Source organism: Tupaia chinensis, unplaced genomic scaffold (assembly GCF_000334495.1).
Source record: "Tupaia chinensis unplaced genomic scaffold, TupChi_1.0 Scaffold149537_1, whole genome shotgun sequence".
NCBI lineage: Eukaryota > Metazoa > Chordata > Mammalia > Scandentia > Tupaiidae > Tupaia > Tupaia belangeri.
Window position 1 is genome coordinate 1,963,340 of NW_006209381.1, and position 14,156 is coordinate 1,977,495.

General features: G+C 36.4%; 1 long non-coding RNA gene across 1 annotated transcript in view; it reads left to right on the forward strand.

The window, feature by feature from the left end:
- Positions 1-2,621: 2,621 nt before the first annotated feature.
- Positions 2,622-14,156, forward strand: part of LOC102500743 (uncharacterized) — an 18,373-nt gene continuing 6,838 nt past the window's right edge. The window contains exons 1-3 of the long non-coding RNA XR_003548380.1: positions 2,622-2,787; positions 3,219-3,281; positions 5,421-5,508. This is a non-coding gene — a long non-coding RNA (uncharacterized LOC102500743). The remainder of the gene's footprint in view (positions 2,788-3,218; positions 3,282-5,420; positions 5,509-14,156) is intronic.

Below are 14,156 nucleotides of genomic sequence, written 5' to 3' on the forward strand. Positions count from 1 at the left end.
GCTACTAACAGGTCCTTAGAATACAGCTGAGTACAAGCATTAATTGCAGCTTAATAGTGATAACGTTCAAGACTACAAGCCATCAAACAGAATTTGTTAAGCTCTTGCCCAAAGTCTAGAGATATAACATTTTTTTTATGGAAATAACTGCAGCAATTTTAGAGACTTCCAAAAGAATGTCAAATGTAAGTAAGTGCTTTTTTTTAAATTTTTTTTATTTAAGGCTTTTGCCATAAGGTGTGTGTACTTATAAGAGAAAGACAGAGAGACAAAGAGAGTGAGACTGAGAAATCATCCTCCAGGAGGGATGACCATCCTCCTCTCTGGATTTTGGGCATGCATGCACACATGTGCCCCATGAGATTTTCAAGCCACCAGGTCCAGGACTAAAACTATGGCGGGCCACGTCCAAATCCAGCACCTTAACCACCATGCCACCTGCTGGCCACAAGGGAGTGCTTCTTAGAAGTAAATGTCTGCGTGTGAGCGTGCATGCAATATCATTGCAAGGATGAGATGAAGTAGGGAGTAGTGATTACATGGTGGGCTTGTAGAACTTGCAGTATGGCCCATTTAGAGAATGACACCTGCATATCGTCATCATAGCAAGATGTATGAGAGTACGAGCAACATAAAGGAAGACGTCATTTTCTTATTCTCCCCAAAGGCAAATATGATATAGGGGAGGAAGATTGAGGAAAAGCAGCTGCAAGCAGATAAGGATTAGATGTCTGATCCTCTTCTTTGACAACTGTAAAAACATATTTGATCACTGATGTCATTACTGGAAAGGCCCAGATAGTGCTGTGGGGTTTGCAAACGGACAACACAGCGTCTTCATGCTTCTCGAGTTGCCATTTCTTATTTATTGTCTCAGTAAGAAATTGCTATTATATTCTGTTTACTTTTACAGCTGTTTTGCTAGTAGATTGGTATGTACGCAAAGAAAAATTGGACCTCCTTCTGATCAGAGATGTTGAAGATAGTAACGTGAGTTAAAGGATTTCTTTTCCATGACCAAACTTATATAAGTAAATGTTATTAAAAGGTAGATACAAGAAGTGATTTCTATATAATCAAGTACTAGTGTATACCACTAATAAGAATTTATGAAGTTTAACAAGTAGGCATATTTCTTCCCATCTATGACAAAACTTTAAAATCTGCTATTCATGTTTTGCCTCACTGTAATTTAGTTGAAAGAGGAAGTGATTTGTTGATCAGAAAGCTCTGAGAAGAAATCCTTACTATTCCTATTACCTTGGCCTCAAGGGAGTACCCTAATCTCCGGGTCTCCCCCCTCCCCCATTCTAGTAAGGAGGAGAGTGGCGACCATTCAAGCTTGTAGCAAGAGTTCAATAGAATACGCACAAAGCACTGGACACACTGTGTGTTCTAACTCTTGAATGAATAGTGGTCACATTTTAGTCATGCCTAGATATCTGGGAAATCAAGATGTCGGGGAAGGATGAATAAAGATGGCTGTTAAGTAATGGCAAAGACAAGGCAATCGATGGCTGTATGATTTTTAAAAATGGCTAGAACTGGGAAAGGTGAAAAAAAAAAGTCAAAAAGCTAACATAGTGAAAAAGGAGAACACTCCACATAAAGTACAATTGTGACTTTTGGTATTGGATTTTTAACAAATAAATAAAAAGTCCTAGCAAAACATAAAGGGGAGGGCCTGGGGAAAGCAATACTACAACACTTTGGAGGAAATGAAACAAAAACAAGAAAATCAGATTAAATATGGAACTTTTGTCAAAGAGCAGCCGAACTATGCAAAGAGAACAATATGATAAAACAAAAACCCTGGGAAGTCCCTGAGAAGAAGACAAAAAGCAAACAAAGAAACATGGGAAAGACAGGGAAAAAAGCAAACACAAACAGAGAAGAAAGGGCTGAAGCATGCATTTGTTCAAGCCAGGAGAACACACAGAACTCTGCTTTTCATTCTTACAGCAAGAAAAGATACCTCAATTGAGGAAAAGAGCATGCACCCACAACAGTAGGAAATGATCATTTTTTTTAAAGTCCCAAGTTTAAAACAATGCTGTGTGTGAGCCTGATCTACCTACGTTTCAAATGCAAACAACCTGGGGTTGGAAACATGGATAAACCAGTTGATTTCATTATAAATGTACCCGCTTGGATGCTATGGTAGAAATAAGGAACTTGATTGTGTACTCATTCACCCAATCAGAGAAGACAGAGTTCTTTTTTCAAATACAATGACACCAGCAGATACAGTAGAGAGCTTATCTGATAAACACATTCAGAAGCATTATCTTGCTGACCACCACAACAAAAAATACTTGCAGCCACACACCAAGCTACCTCAAAACTCTTTGGGGCTCCATTCTTTTCCTTTTAGAGAAAAGTAACACGTGGATGCCTACTTCAAATTTTAAGGCCAATAGACTTGTCCCTATTCGCTTGTCCTTTCAGTGAAGCATCTGTGACTCACTGTCATGGTGGTGTTATTATTAATTATTTTCCTATTGCTCCATCTCAAAAAAACATCATCCCACCACCACTTTTAGTTGTTAAATCTCCCTGCGCTGACTGTATTTCTTTGCACTGCAGAAACCATCTCATTAACAAACTAGATCTGTGCGTCCTTAACACTGAGGCCCCTCGCCTGCAGCTGGAGGCAGCTCTGTGCTCAGCCCGCAGTGCAGCGCGACACAGGCAGGCGACATCGTCACTGAGTACTAACTTCTGTTACACCGAGGCAGACATGGAAAACCATTTCAGAACTGCGGCAATGGCAGGAGAGAAGCAAAGGTAATCCTTGAGACTCTATATGCAGTTTTTGCAAGAATCAGATAGATCCATGTGGATGAGACAGCTGGGCAAACGGGGGTGAAGGGACCTGTTTCTGTGTTAAAGCTGATAAGCCAGGAAATAAATTCACCAATCAGCCGGGAAAAAAAAAGTGCAAACACAGAAAGAAAAGGGCCTCTGAAATGACATGCATGTAGAGTATATAGATAGTACATATTTAAGCCTCATGCAAATCGAACAAAATGATTTTAGAAAGAAATATGAACAGACGTGTGTGGTGCCAGTTTTGTTACGTGGGGAGTAAGCTGCCGGCTAATATCTAGAAGTGGGAGGAGTTTTTGTCTTATTGGAATCTCCCAAGTTGTAAAGGACTTTAGAGACCATCTAGCCTGTCATGAATGATCACGCCTAATACTTTTCTGTTTTTAAAGGGGTGGCTGTGAAGTTATGGATAAGACCTCTGCAGGCAACTAGAAGCACAGTGTACCCAGGTGGTGGGTCTCGTCTGTGGCAATATATTTTTCTGTCTGTCCAATTGAATATGGCTGTAAAGGGAATAAAGCCCCATGTAATCTCCAGCAGTGACAATTTAATCAGTTGTGTGAGGGGAAAAGAAGCAAGAGTCCCCTCATTTTCATATTTGCATATTTGATTTTTTTTTACATTGGGGAATAGAGGTTATGTAATTTTTTTTTCCTATTGCTTGTCATTCCATTTTCATATACATAATCTTTTTATGAGCCAATTTTTCATCTGGTAAGGAATAGCAAGTCAAATCGATCTGAAAGAGAAAAGAAAGGTCCATTCCGGAAATTAAGCACTTGGTGCGGTATGCTTTGTGTTACATTTTTCCCTGCAGAGAATGTATGAGCCCAACATGGCTTGCATGCTGCCAGCTTCTGCACGTGATGCATCCGCTATTAACATTCAGAGAGCCTTCCTGAATATGAAGGCAACTGTTTGGCGAACAATGCAAAATGATGAACTATGACTCTCCCCTATTTTTTATGAACCTTTCTTAAAATGATATATCTTATTAACAGCATCTATTTCTTAAAAAAGGAGATCTTTTAAAATGCTTTACATATACAGAGACCAGTATTTATGAGGTTATTGAGGAGTAATAAATATGGTTAAGTTAATAAAAGTCCATGGTGTTTACATTGCCTGTAACATAGTAACCGGTTTTGGAATAATTTTATGATAAATAAGATGCAAATACTTTGAATTCATCAATTACCCTGGTGCTCCTCCCATGAGCATATTAAAAATCAAGTCAAATGGTGTTGGATTTGAATTACTGGGACATGGATAACTGTTTTTTATAAATGTATCAATATATGTTATCTTCCTCTTGTGAAAGCCCCCAAAGGATGTTGGATGAATAAAAAAATTTTAAAATTTAAAAATAAAATAAGGATAATACTTACTTGATTAATGGTTTATAATTTCTTTGTGAAAAGTGAACTTCGAAGTCAACCTGTCAGTAGAGGAGACGAGAATGATTTATTCTTTTTTCTTTAGAATAATGATTTTAATTCTGTATAATTTTACCAAAATTTTTTAAAAAGATTAAATAAAAGTTGCAAAGCATTTTTGTCCATTAAGTTTAATCTATGTATATATTCACATCGATGTGGACATGTGTGTATGTTTGTATGCCTATTATATAAAAATGTGACCTAGATGTTGCTAATGCAATCCTACGAGAAATAACTAAATCTGGAATTGTGAAAAGATAAGCCATAACACCTTATTCAAAACCAGAGCAGACTGTCTTTTTCATTTATGTCCTAGAAAAGTTTATTAGTAACAGGACACAGGCATTATTAGGTCAGCATAAAGTCCTTTGGGGTAAGTACAGATTTACATTAAATTCAAGTATATAATATGTCGAGTTTTGAATATGTTCTTATTTATTTAAATCTGCATTCTGATGATCCCCCTTTCATAGAGGATGCGCATATATATATATATATATATATATATATATGAATATTTAATCTATGTATATATTCACATCGATGTGGACATGTGTGTATGTTTGTATGCCTATTATATAAAAATGTGACCTAGATGTTGCTAATGCAATCCTACGAGAAATAACTAAATCTGGAATTGTGAAAAGATAAGCCATAACACCTTATTCAAAACCAGAGCAGACTGTCTTTTTCATTTATGTCCTAGAAAAGTTTATTAGTAACAGGACACAGGCATTATTAGGTCAGCATAAAGTCCTTTGGGGTAAGTACAGATTTACATTAAATTCAAGTATATAATATGTCGAGTTTTGAATATGTTCTTATTTATTTAAATCTGCATTCTGATGATCCCCCTTTCAAAGAGGATGCATATATATATATATATATGAATATGTGATCCATTGATTATATATTCAAATGAACCCAGTTTTTTTAATATGGTCTAATGATTGAATGATCCCCAAACACTGCAACTCCTCAGGGACATGCAGGGATGCCTCAGCATGTTTTCTCAAGGCCTAGAGAGTGCTCGATATGCCAAGGAGTGCCTGGAAGCATGGCAGCTTTGCTTTACCTAAACACAAGTCCTGGGCTTTAATCACAATGGCTAGGTTCACACTAAAGCAATTAACCATATGATCGCTTTCACAGGGGTCCACCCTCGTCAGTGTCTTTCCTTCAGGCAAACTGACAATGCTGAATCCAGTCAATGACGCAAGTGGATCTGATTATCTGCAAGGTACAGGTCTCTGAATATACACAGTCATAAAGGCAGACTAAGAATATTTGTCCCCATTCTAACTTCGCAGAAGTTGTCATTTCACAACCAATACTTTAAATTGCAATGAGTATGGTCAAAGAATTGTCTGATTAAACAATTAAGAGTTGGCTAGTGTCAGAACGAAGGTGGAAACCAAATCCACGTGATAAGGAAGCTGTTTTATAGTTGGTATCTGTCTGTCTGTATTCATTTATTTTTGTTAGTTTTATTCTTTTTTGGTGGGGGGGTGGATTATGATAGTTGTCAAACTTGAAGATTTACGAGGAAATTTGAAAGATGTAAACATGACTTAGGACTATAGTTTGTAATCGAGTAGGTTCATGTATGTGTATACACATGTGTACTTTTTAAATCTTATTTAACCTTGTTCCTTTATTAATCAGTGCTATGCTTGATGTTGCATCAAATGTGAACTTGAAGCGTTCTGGCATACTTTTCTTGGTATCTTAATGGCAACTTTCTGCTGGCATGTTAATAGGACTTTTTGATTAATATCCATTAAAAGAATCTCTCCAAAAATAAGTTAGTAAAGAACTTTCCATGTTTTCCAGCCAAATATGAATACACACATCTGAGCAATATTCGTTTTTCCAATAGAATTGCCATTCTCAATACATTTTCATATCATTCTAAATATTCCTTAAATGCAATTAAAATACAGTAAATAGCCAGTGGTGTATCCCTCCCAAAGTGCTAAGAAATTCCTGCTTCCAGTATATATTGTCCAGATACCAGATTTGTCAAAATCATAAAATTGGCTCTCAAACAGATTTCCATGCATTGGAATCCAACAGTTAAGTTTCTCATCCTCAGGAAAAGACATTACACTTCTAATATTTTCATCTTGGTGATGTTCAGAGCTTCTTAAAGAAAAGCACTAAGACAATGAAAATGGAGACTTTCTTTTTAGAGGTGTTAGGAGGATTTGTTTTGATGCCAAGAAGACTTTTAATAAAGTTGGCAGAAACTTTTCACTGTATCTTATTTTTAAGCACTAACATCTAAGGCGTTCTTATGTTCTGATATTTCGATGAATGACAAAACAGTTTATCCCATGACTTGGCAAATTGCATCCCAACCAGAGTGTGCAGTTGTTCTGAGTCCTCACGTTCAAAGCAGACGGTTGAAAGCATCTAGACCTGTTGACAGTGTCTGGAGGCAAAGGAAGTGAGATGTGAGGGGGCATGCTAAGGGGACGGAATTCTCTCACCATCCCTGAGGGCGAACCTCATGCCAATCAAAACATATTGGTCCTTCCTTGTATTCTATAGCATCCACCCATCTGTTTCTTTTCTTTCTTTTTTCAGTTCTTAAGGAAAATTAGACGTATGTAAATAAGTAAAGCCAAACGTTATGCGAAAAATGCCCATCCTATAGAGTGTAATTGCAGTGTGTTCCAGGGCTGATTGAAAGGTCCACGTGCCTCTGCCATGCTCTTGGCTGCTGCTGGTTGCAGTAGAAGAAGCTGTCTCTCCTCCCCACAGCCCAGAGCTGCAGCTCACTCTCCTCCTCCAGTCTATTCTTGGCTGTGGATTCCCCTGTGCTCCTTGTGCACTTTAAGTTTAATTTTGCATTTAAAAACTCAATTGGCTCATCTGTTAAGCATTAAGCAGCTCCCTTTTGAGCCACAGGGGGAGCCCTGGGAAAACCCACAGCTGCTGGAACATGGAAAATGGGTTTAAAAAAACAAAACCATTCTGAAACTTTAAAGCATTTTAGCAGCCGTGGATTTCCCAATCCTTACCCCCCAAATGGTTCATCTGTTTAACTTTTATCTGGTATTGGAAAACACAAACCAGCGCATTAAATAGCCCTCCAATGACTTTTTGTTTAATACAAAATGAAAGTAAAAGCTAAGCAAGCCATGAGGGAGGATCTTTGAGAGAGCTCTGGCCTGGAATACCTGTAAGCATATTCTCTCTGGTTACAGAAACCATTCTGAAATCCAGTCATACCTGCTGAAACCATAACTTATCCCTTACTCTTTTGGACACTCCTGCCCCCTCCAAAAGGGGAAGGAAACAAGTAAAAAATGAGTCCAAATCCCAATGTAAAAAAAAAATGACAATAAACATGATGTAAAAATTAATAGGTTGGGGATTATTCGTGAAATGCTCAATGAAGATTTTCAATTACATAAAATTTGTCATTAAGTAAAAACCCATGTTTGATTACCATTTGATAAGCTCTCGATAAATGAAAATTATTCTTTTTTCCCATGTTCCCCTAATATTCTACTAACTAGTCTGAATCTTTCTGTGGGAGAGTCCCAAGTCCCACTGTTAGATACCAATGTCTTCGAATCATGGAATGACTCAAAGATACTCCTAATAAAATAAATCCCACGAAAGGGTGACAACTGTAAGCATTTTTTTCTTTCTTTTTTTTTTTTTTTACTATTAGCAATTAACACACACAAAAATCCCATTTGACAAGACAAACAAATGAAAAACAAAAACAAAACAACTGTAACTGGGTAAATATAGAGGATGAAAAAGAGATGTTTGAATTTTGTGACACTGCCCAAGGAAATGTCTTAGTGTGGGTAGAGTCTATAATGAGAAGCTCAGTGTGATCAGGGAATAGAGGCATGCACCAAAACATGGACGTGAAAAACAAACAGACAAAAAAACCCAAAGGCCTACCAGGTATTGAGTCCCTACTAAGATCTAGTCTGGTGAAAGATAGGAAAGGGAAATCCATCTACTAGAAGAGGAACAGTGAACAGGAAGATGAAGGACACAAAAGTTCTTCACTCTTCTTTGCATGGTTCTAACCCTGATGAGACTCACTGAATTTTCATATAGAATTCATAGTCTTTTTTTTTTTTTCTTTGTAGTTTGCTATAGGGCACATGTGCTCCCTGGACAGAGAGAGAAGAGAGAGAAAAAGTATGAAATCAACCCCCAATACAGATGTCTTCTCCATTTTCCTTTCAGGATTTTGGACACACATGCACATGCACCCAGTGTGATGTTCAGGTCATGAGATCCAGGACTTAAACTATTCAGTTGGTCATGTGGGATCTAGATGCCTTAAGGTCTGTGCCACCTGCTGGCACCAGGATTCATACTTTTATTTTTTTATTTTCTTTTTCTTTTTTCTTTTTTTGAGAGGTTTTTGCTGAAGGGCGTGTGCGCTTGCCAGACAGAGAGAGACAGAGAGACAAAAAGCAAGAAATCACCCCCCGGGGGGATGGTCACACCGCAATCCCTTCTCTTCCATTCTCCTCTCGGGATCTTGGGCATGCACGCACACGTGCACGAAGTGAGTTTTAAGCCACCTGGTTCAGGACGCAAACCGCGGTCAACTACATGGGAGTCCAGCGACATAGCCATTACACTAATTGCTGGTCCCAATACTTTTAAACCCATAGAGACTGTAATAGTCCAAATCAGATGAACAAGTGAAATTCATATTATGATTGATCTCGTATCATTCATTCTATTGATCAATATCAAATTCATAAATAAAATTAGTAATTCCTGATTCCAATTGAATTTTTACCTTGAGATATATATATATATATATTATTTATTTACTTTTTGTAGAGTTTTTTGCCTTAAGGCATGTGCACTCACCAGAGAGAGAGAGAGAGAGACAGGAACAGAGATGGTGAGAGGGAAAGTGAGAAATCATCACCCTGGGGGGATGGCCATGCCTCAATCCTTTCTCCCCCATTCTCCTCCCAGGATCTTGGGTATGCACACACAAGGGCCTGGTGTGAGTTTCAACCCACCAGGTCTGGGACTCAAACCATGATTGGCTATGTGGGAGTCCAGAGACATAAACTACTACACTATCTACTGGCCCCTTATTTTATTTTTCCAAGAGAGATATTTGCTATAGGGTGAATGTACTCATCAGAGAGACAGATAGACAGAAAGCAAGAAATCACCCCCAGTGGGATGGCCATGCTCTAATCCCTTCTCCTCCATTCCCCCTCCCAGGATCTTGGGCACACATGCCCAGCATGAGTTTCAAGCCTCTGGGTCTGGGACTCAAACCATGGTCAGCCACGTTAGAGTCCAGTGGCATAACCATTATGCCTTCCGCTAGTCCCATACTATGACTTCTAAATAAATATTGTGTTTTCAAAGTTCTTAACTTCAATTTTATGTCATTTTATTTGCTTCTCCTTCTCTCATTTCTGTCTGTCTCCAGTATATCCTTAAATTTTAAAACATACATTGATATACATTATAGTAGCGATGAATGTATTCTATAAATAACGTAAATTTTATGGTTCTATCCAATAAAATTCTACAATAAATAATTTTTTGGAGGTTTTTATTTTTTTTATTTTTTATTTATTTTTTCTACAGGGCGCATGCATTTGCCGCAAAGACAGAGAGACAGAAAGACAGAAAGCGAGAAATCACCCCCGGGGGGATGGGCACGGCAAAATCCCTTCTCCTCCATTCTCCTCTGGGGATCTTGGGCACGCACGCAGATGTACCCGGCATGAGTTTAAGTCACTAGGTTCAGGACTTGAAGCGCAGATGACTGCATGGGAGTCCAGTGACATAACCATTATGCCAACCGCTGGTCCCTATAAGAAGTCATTTTAAAAGAGAAAATATTAAGAAAATTAAATTATGGTGGATGAGCAGTTAAATAATATATTCTCAAACCAATATAGACACTGACAAATTTTAAAATTATGAAGAAAGACTTTATGTAGCACCTTTATTTATTTATTTATTTATTTATTTATTTATTTAGATTTTCCACAGGGTGTGTTGCTTGCAGCAGCGAGACAGAAATAAAGGGAGAGTAAGGGAGCACCCCCATGGGAAATGGTCACACAGCAATCCCTTCTCCTCTATTTCTCTTTCCTTTCAGGTTTTTGGGCTTCCATGCACACATGCTCAGTGTGATTTTCAAGCCACCAGGACTCAAACTGCACAGCTGACCATGTGGGATCCAGATGCCTTATTCACTCACTGTGCCACCAGCCGGACTCTGTTTTCCATTTAAAAGAAAAAGATGAATGTTCCATACTGTCTAACTCAAATATTAGTTTCAAAATGGAATAGAGACTCATGATAATAATGTATCTATATACATACTGGGGAGGGCGCAATTCCTTTTTTGTTTTATCTTAAAAGGTTAGTTTTGTTTTGTTTTAGCCAGGGAAACAAATTTTTATTGAACACCTATTATGTGCCAGGCACAATGCTAATTGATTAATGTGTGACTTCATGTATCCAGGGACAATGTCCATGAATTATTTTTATACAGTTTGATGACAAACGTTCAGCTCCTTCTACCTGGTCCGTGTCCCTTGAGCTATAGACGCTGCATTAAGCTTGGAGAAAGGGTGTTCAAGAGCCATACCCTGACTGAAGAACTTAGTGGCTAAGCCATTTAGTGGCTAAAAATGAAATCATAATTTGCAGTCAGGTTGTATGAGATATAGAGTCAAGGAGTAAATTCATTTTACTCTATTTTAAGACATAAAAGGGTATGTTGGGTGGTCTAATTGAGAAGGTAGAGCTAGACTCTAATAATGTTACCTTTCTCTCCACCTCACATTTGTGCCTTTCTCTAAGATATGACCACATTCTCTCTTTAGTTCAAGAGAATTTTCTCCATAACATGGGAGTGAAGAGTGGAGAGGAGGTCCTATGTGTAGCAGTTCCATAGAAAAAGCTGCTCTTCCTCGGGCTTCACTACAAATAATGCTAGCAAAGTTTCTGAGTCCCCTGCATGCTCTATCCACTGTGACTGAAGCTTACGAGAATCAACTGGACTTCATGAGTTGGGGTAAGGTAAGTCAGGATCACAAGAAGAGAAAGGATTAGCAGCAGAAGGAAAGAAAGTTCCTGAGTAGATGAACACACAAAGGTGTTATAAATTCCAAGATAATTTTAGACAACCCCTTAAACTCTACATATGTACACCACACAATACACGCACTCATTAAATTAAGAACTATACATTTTTTAAAGAATTATTTATTTACTGTTATTTATTAGGTTGTATTTTTTTTATAACTTGCTATAGGGCATGTGTGCTCACCAGAGAGAGACAGAGATGGGGGCAGGGAGAGAAAGCAAGCTGCTAGATCCAAACTTCAATTGCATTCGGCCATATGGGAGTCCAGTGCCTTAGCCACCATGCCATCTATTGGCCTCCAAAAATTATAGATGTTAAAGTTAAAGGTAGATATTGTAGCTTACTGAAAATTTTCTGTTTTACATATGAAAAGAACTCTAAGGATAATGATGCAATTTGCTCTATAGTTATGACCTCTGGGTGAATACTCTTCTGATCAATTTACATGATTTCATATATATAACACACACATGCATACACACACATCTGTATTTACTTATTATATATACTTATTAGGTCATTGGTTTTCTGTTTTTCTATCAAAAAATGCATCATAACTTTCTTGATGACTATGTATATATATGTATACACACATCTATATGTATATAAAATGTGTTTATATGTATAAAACGACTATATATATATATACACACACACACATATATAATGTGTTTATATGTATAAAACGTTCTCTTTATATAGAACAAATATATATTTATATATATAATGTTCTTTCTCTCTCTCTCTCTATATATATATATAAAATGTTCTATATATTTTCTGCATTTCAATAGAAAGTATTTTAAATTTTCAAAGGTTGAAATACATGGAATGGAATGTCCTGATAAAATTTGAGTATTAAAGAAATTTAAAATAATGTGTTTGTCCACAACCACATTTTCATCAATTTTTAATTATTTATACTTTAATTATGAGCTTCATTGATTTTTTTAAATCTAAATGTTGGTATGGAACAAATAAACTTTGCATTTTATTTCAGTTTTAAGTAGCATTATTTTTTTTAATTTCTAAATAATTATAAAAGAAGATATACTAAGATATGTATCAAATATCATAAAAGATACTATAGTTTTTTTAAAGAATTATCTAGTTTTATTTATTTCTTCTTTATTTTTGAGCAGAGAGACTCACAGAGAGAGAGAGAGAAAGAGAGAGAGCAAGTCACCAAGTCCAGGACTCAAACCATTGTCAGCCACATGGGAGTGTTCAGCACCTTAACCACCACGCCACCTTAACCACCATGCCACCTTAACCACCATGCCACCAAGATACTATAGTTTTTATAGTGCTGGTGAAAATTTCTTACCTTGGGGGGAAAACGTAATTTTATGTAACTTTATTTACATCAGAGATTATTTAAAATAAATGTTATCTATTGGACCAGTCTCATAGTATAATATTTAAGCACTTTACAAAGGAAAGCCATGTCTTATATTTAAATCTTAATATCAGTGACAACACACTAGGCACACACATGTACGTGCTCAGGATCCTGACAGGATGGACAAATGGAGCAAAAAGGATTATGATGTGTCCATATCTCATTGGAAGGTGCTTTCTCTCTCTCTCCAACATATGCATGCACCTGTTGGTATTAAAAAGAAAAAGTTCAAAATAAATAAATGCAATCAGTGTTTCCTAATAGTCTTATAAGTTTTGATACATTTAATTGATTAAAGGTTGATCTACAATAAATAATTTAACTAAAAGGGACTTACCTGTTTAAAATGCATGTCAGAATATACAATATAACAATGTTATTTATGAAAAAGAGAATAGTTGCTGAAATTTTTGCAACATTCACTCTAGTTGGAATACTTTGCTCTATAAGTGTCCTTAATCAATGATAAATATTTTGTTACTAAAAGTTTCATACTTCAGACATACTGTTTTCTTTCTCAAAGAAGACACTTATATCAATGTTTCCCTGATATCTTTGTGACATTGAGTTTTCCTATCCATGAACATGGTACACACATGGACACTTTTTAAAAATGTCTTCAAAACATTTTGAGAGCCAGCAGATATGCAGAGATTATGGGGTCTGGATCTCACATGTCCTGGACCTGACAGGAAAACATGCTACATGAATGTGTGAACATGTTCAAAAGCCCTAGAGGAGAATGGAGCAGAAGGGATTGTGGCATGGCTATCTCTTCTTGGGGGTGATTTCTCACTTTCTCTGAATCTCTCCATATCTCTTAAACAAGCCCACATGCCCTACAGCAAAACTTAAAAAAAAAAGTTTTGAAAAAGTTTTTATAAGAGAATTGTACAAGTTGTCTAGATTTATTTATAGGTATCATTTGTTTTCTTTTTTGTTCCTATAATATTTGATATCAATGCTTTTTGTAATTGGCAATTACTAATATAGGAATAACATGGATTCTTACACATGTCATATATCTAGAAATCTTGATGAATTAATCTATTGGCATTACTAGTATGTAAGTTCTTAAGAGGTATTTTTTTTGACAATTGTGTAATTTGCAGGTAGAGATGGTTGGGTAATTTGTCAATATTTCATAATTTTTTTTGTAAATATCTTGAAGCCTTAATTACAAACAAATAATTTCAACATTTTTATATTTTCTGAGTATATTTTTAATTTTATTATTATAATATTTCATTTTTATCCTTATTAATTGTTTCTGTCTTAATCATACAATAATTATCACACATTAACTTCTTAGCAGACATTTCTCCAAACTCTATAAATATATTAAAACACTTAATTTTTCCCT